We start from the raw sequence: 5,820 nt of genomic DNA on the forward strand, positions 1-5,820 counted from the left end.
TCCTGCCCTCCCTGAGCTGACAGTTTCATGGCAAAGACCTTCACCAGGTGAAGAAATTGAAGTTTCTTCTAAGAAAATTGGGTCTGAAGAGTCCAAAAAGCGCGGGATTGACACAATCCCATTTGTCTAAAGTAGGGAAGAGTGGCTGTGGGGCCACTTGGGAGACTCATGAGTCCAGGTGCGCAGTGTTGGTGGCTTCCACTTGAGTCGTAGGACATTCAGTGGGTAAAAGCGAACAGATTGAAGGCATGTTTTGATGGTTAAAATGAAAGGATCAATGCTGTCTGTGAAGGTAGGATGGAGTAAGACCCAGGTTTCTGGGTGGATTAATGAGTTAAATAATGGTCCTGCTGTGTTCTGAGGACGGAAAGCTGCAGAGGGAGTTCTGGGGGAAAACTGATGAGTTCAGCTGTGGGTAAAGTGAAAAGGTATTAGATGTGTGATCTGGGAGCTCTGGTGAGAGCCAGTAGTGAGTAGGGGGCGGGGAGAGAGACTTTCAAATCATTTTGTCTTCTGAACATACATATAAGAATGAGTAATGACATAACCCCTCTATATTCTGGATTTAAAACCCAGTAACATTTTGCTATATAGGCTGCAGGGGTTCTCAATTTTTTAATAGAAATAAAATAAATTGAAACAAAACAGTGGAGTTAATGAACATCTTAGAGTTGATGTGTGTCCTTGTATGTATTTTGATTTCTCATCTGTTTATAAACATAATCTACAAAAAGTTAACTTGCTTAGCATAACTGTTAAATAGAGGGACGTGACACACTCTGTTGGTGGCTCAAGGTGATTTCTTGGGCAAATTATGTAGCCTCTCTGTACCTTAGTTGCATCTTCTGTGACTGCCCCCGGGCCCCTCATCACAGCTGATTCCCTAGAATAGATGTTGGGAAGGAGGCTGCTGAAGGGAGTAAGAGGTGGCAACTGCTAGGGACACTGAAGAGAGAGACAAAAACAGATTAAAGCCAAGAAACTGAGTGCTAATACACTCAAAGGAGAAAGAATCCCGCAGTGTTTTGAGCCCCTTAGCATAAGGGAAACAAAATCACGTGGATCCAAACTCTTGAGCATATGAGTATTGTGGGTGGGAGGGTGTTATCAGAAAAGGGTTGAAAGAGGCCTTTTGGTTTCCCTTAACGTTTCCAGTAAGGATGGGTCACAGAAGCGAAAACCACCCGCTTCACAGTAGAAGGTGCTGTTTTGTGCAAAACTGACGAAGGTTGGAGACCAGTTATCAGTTGTGCTGGCAAATGAAGAGACTTCTGGATTGGGGCACTTGCTGTGACTTCCAGGTGACCTGCTGGCTGGGGGCTGTGAGGCGGGCAGTAGGTTTGCAGTGTGACCTGGGCATAATCCCTGGCTCTGAGGCCCCTGCAAGTTTCTGCAGCAGCTGCTCTTGCCCTGCGATGGGAGGGCATAAAAGGGCATTGTAGCACACGAGGGCAGGAAGGAGCTGCTTTAAAAGCAGACATGTAGCCTCCTGCAGCTGCAGACCTGCAGGCAGTTTGGTTCATTGTCGTGGAGTGGACTTTGGAGGCCTTAGTGTCGTCTTAAGACTTGTTTTCCCTTGGGGACCGGGTTTGCCTTTGCATATTAATATTGAAGGTTTGGGCTTCTGGCAAAGCTGTTTTCACAGATGGGTATATACGTAACATATCGTATAAAATAAAACGTTTTTATTTAATATGTGGGACTTTGCAGTTTTTGGGAACAGCTCTTTTGACCTGGTCTCCACGGAGGACACTAGCGGTCGGCAGAGCGTGCGGGAGAGCAGGCGGCCTGCAGTGCTGCTGTGGGGGGTTCTCCCCAGCATGGTGCTCTGCTGAGTTCACTCTTCTATGAGTTTGGTTGCCAGAGGAGCAGACAGCATAGTAATGAGTTCTGGTGGGATTGTATAATGACAGGAAGAAAGAGGGAGCCGTAGTTCTTCGGGACTACTACACTCTTTTGGTTCCTGATCCAGTGTGTCCCATTACAGAATTGATGAGTTGTGTCTATTTTGGGACTTGATTGAAATAAACGTGCAGCCTGAATGTTAAGAGTTATGTTTTATTTGTCAGGAGGGCTCGAGCCAGGATGACCGCCTCTCGGAGCACTCTGAGGGACTGCTCCCAAGACTAGGGGAGAAGCTAGGATTATATAGGAGCTTTACAACAAAGACCAGGTAGTTAGAACAATAAAACATTGCTTGTTATCTAAAGAAAGCCAGGTATCTCACGTTCAAGAATTTAGTGCTTTTCAATATATGGGAGGAAGCCAACATTTGGGCTCACTGAATATATTCTTTAGACAAGCACCTAGCTATCTAGGGCCAGTAATCTGTCCTTTCTTATTCTGAGTCTGCTCAGAGGGCACCTTTGTGAGTGGCTGCAGGCCTGTTTTCACTGGGGTGCGGCAGCAGTCGCTGATGACTTGTTTTCAGCATTCTTTGTTTAGTGACATGGTTGCAGTATTTTCATTCACATTGTAGTATTTTCGTTCACAGAAAATTATGGTATTACCCTGATTATGGATAATCTGGAACCTTGGAAAGGAACCGAGATGGAATTACTGCAGGTAACTTCTACTTTAATAAGCCGTGTGCAAACATGAACACGGAGGAAGCATACAAAAGGATTCGGTGGTGAATGGGAAGGGTTTCTGCACGTTACAGGAGAAGGCAAGGCAGAATTCCTCTTCTTTGTGGGCAGGGACGTGAGTCCAACTTTCCTTTCTGAAGTGCTTTCTGAGAACAGTTTATGGTAATTAAGGAACATAGACAAACGGTGGCACACATTGCATTTAAGAGCTGGCCGGTTTCAAACTTGGGTATTGGACAGGTGGATTTCATAGGCAAGTGGTCAGGTGGATGGGACAGAGATGGAGCCCAGGCCTGGGGCCATATTGACGTTGAAATCGCCATTACCTCACCATAGCACCTTGGACTAGAATGTAACCACTCTTAACCTGTTGGTGAATCTGTGAAATGGGCATGATAATATTCGTTACTTTCTGGGATTGTTGTAAGTTCTAAAGGGTATTATAGCACACATGAAACACTTAACACACTGGCACTTAGCAGTTTACACTTTGTGCGGCCACCAAGCTTGGCGTGTGTCAGAGCCGTAAAGGCAGTATTTATCTGTTGAGGATGCACTGGTAGCCCCTTGGCTAGGTTGTGAATTTGGTGATTTCCTTTAATACTTGTAACTCTGTGTTCCATGGGCAGTTATTTTCATAGACAGATGAGGAATCTCAGGGTAAAAAAGACTGTAATTTGCCCAAAGTCAGACCATAATTTTGGGTGCAGGGGCCTCGGTTCAGCATGGGCCCCTGGGACTTGTGCCTTCTCCGTTCAGCACCAGAGCCAGATGTGGGCTCGGCTGTTTCCCTGCCCAAAATATCCGGCAGGCCGCAAGACACAACTGGCCCCGTGCTGCTTGAGCAAAATCTCCGGAGGAGAGGCAGTTACAAAAGGGATAAACATAAAAACAGACGACAGCAAACTGTGATCAGCTCTGAGAAGGAAAGGAACACGTCTCGCCGTGCAGAGCTGGGAGCTTTCCCGTCGGGCTGCTCTGGGGGCGTTCATCTCAGCTAAACAAACTCTGCTGCTGCACCAAGGCAGGAAGGCAGGGCGCGTGTGGCCAGGTAGACAGGGCCTCATTGATCGTACTCATTCCCCATTAAGCGACAGCTCTCACGGGCACTTAACTAATAAACAGATGTTGGCCATAATCGTCACGCATTTTGACTGGTAGCTTTATTGGCGCCAACTTTGAGAGGAGGTCATTGAAGCTGGGGAGTTTGCTGCATGCCCGTGATTACCATGGAAATATTCCCACTGGTCTTTCAACCTAGACTGGTGTGGCTGTCATGTCCCGGCCCTGTGAATGGCATCGTGTAGCTTCTCCCAATTGCCCCAAATAACTTACATTGATATGCTTAATTCGTAGGAAATGGTATGTGGTAATAAGGGAAAAAAGGCAGTAAGAAATTGTTTGGAAAACTAGAAAAATACCTATTCTTTCCCAGCTGGGGGAGCGTACCCTGTATCACCCACCCTAATCATTGCCTGTCACCTCCTACCTGCCGACTCCATGTTCAGAAGCCACTCTGAGCCTTGGGAGAATATTTTGCCTCATGAAACTTTTGACTAGGACCCGTGACTTCTCTGTCCCTGGTTAACTCTCTCTTCAAAGCCATGTAAATTTTTTGCAGGCTCCTCCACTCAGATGTAAGAATAGCCTCTTTAAACTTCTTGATGCAGCTCCTTAATGAAGATCTTGCGATGGAAACCTAGCCAAAACCTGGGAGGTATGCACATAGTGACTGCAACCACAGCACTTTGTGAGTTCAGAATCAGTGGGGTGGGTGACTCAGGAAAGGCTTTTTTAAGGTAATAAAGGGAAAGAGAAAGGACGCAGGCTATGTGAGAAAGAAACATCTCGGTCACAGCCAGCAAGACACCTGTGTTCAGGATGGGGTGTGGCGAGTGCAGAGTTCTCACAAAAAAAGAACTGATGTGATGGGATGGAGGACAGTTGGGTACTTTATTGGGGAGGAAAAAAGTGGGCTGAACATTTCCTGGTTGAACAAGAGGATTGTGACATGATGTGCTTGTATTTTGGAGAGAAGGGTTTTGTGGGGACAGGCCTAGGAGTACGCTGTCTGGCTGGGGAGTCAGCACAACAGAGAAACACAGAGAACCGGGCAGACCCCAAGACCCATGCTGGGGGAGAGGCTGCCTGCAAGCTGGAGCCCTGGAGGCTGCTTCTGTCCCTTAGCTGGGGTCTCAGACCTCCCTTCACAGACCAGTCCTGTTGATAGAAGAATAAAAAAACGTTGGGCATGAGAAGGGCTGTGTCCCAGGCTTTTGTTGAGTCCCTGGGATGTGCCCCACCAGATTTTGTTCCTTGACTTCATGCAGTAAAGAATTCAAGAGTAAGCCAGTGTTGAGTAAAGGTATATTTATTCAGAGAGATACATTGATAGGCAACAGAAACTTCACGAGGTGTGGGGGTTTGATGCTCAGATTAGAAGTAGGTACACACTTCACAGACAGAGTGTGGGCCTTCACCAAAGAGGGAAAGAGTGGTGACCGCGAGGTGGCGCTGTGTTGCTTGTTTTCTTGGGCTTGGTGGTTTCATATGCTAATAAGTAGAAGGACCAGCCTTAGGGCAAGGGGCTGTGATTTCCAAGGAGTTGGCCATTTCCCACCCTTTGACCTTTTGTGGCTAGCATTGGGACTGCCATGGTGCCTGGGGCATGTTATTCACCACGTTACTATTACAATGGGTGTTTACTGAATCTCAAGATCTGCTAGAAGTTAAATCTCTTCATCCTGAGCCTCAAGACCTATTGGGGTTTGAATCCTTCACCATTTCTATGTTAATTGTGGTGGCCTTCCTTGAATGGCTGTGCTCTTCCCCCTTCCATCCTGTCTCACTGTGATGACACAGAGACAGCAAAGGCCAGGCCCTACCTGTGCTCCTGCATTTAAAGGCTGCAGGTTTGGGGTGGGCTTATGATGACTCTGAGTGTTGAGAAGGATGTTTCAGATTTTCCCACGTGAGACATGGGGACCTGCCAGCAGCCACTGCAGATTTATCCCACGGGCATTATCCCTTGTGTTGTTATGGAAACAACGGGCCAGCCAAGAAACAAGAATCACTCACAGGGTTGGAGTATTGAGATTTATTACGTTGGCGGGCTCTGAGGGGCTTCTTTTCCAAAGCTCTGAGCCCCTCCAAGATGTGCACATGATGTTTTATACGGTTAATTACAAGTATGGGACTATTAGCCAATAAGGCTCAAACAACAGAAAGCAAG

This window comes from Vicugna pacos, unplaced genomic scaffold, assembly GCF_048564905.1.
Source record: "Vicugna pacos unplaced genomic scaffold, VicPac4 scaffold_114, whole genome shotgun sequence".
Taxonomy (NCBI): Eukaryota; Metazoa; Chordata; class Mammalia; order Artiodactyla; family Camelidae; genus Vicugna; species Vicugna pacos.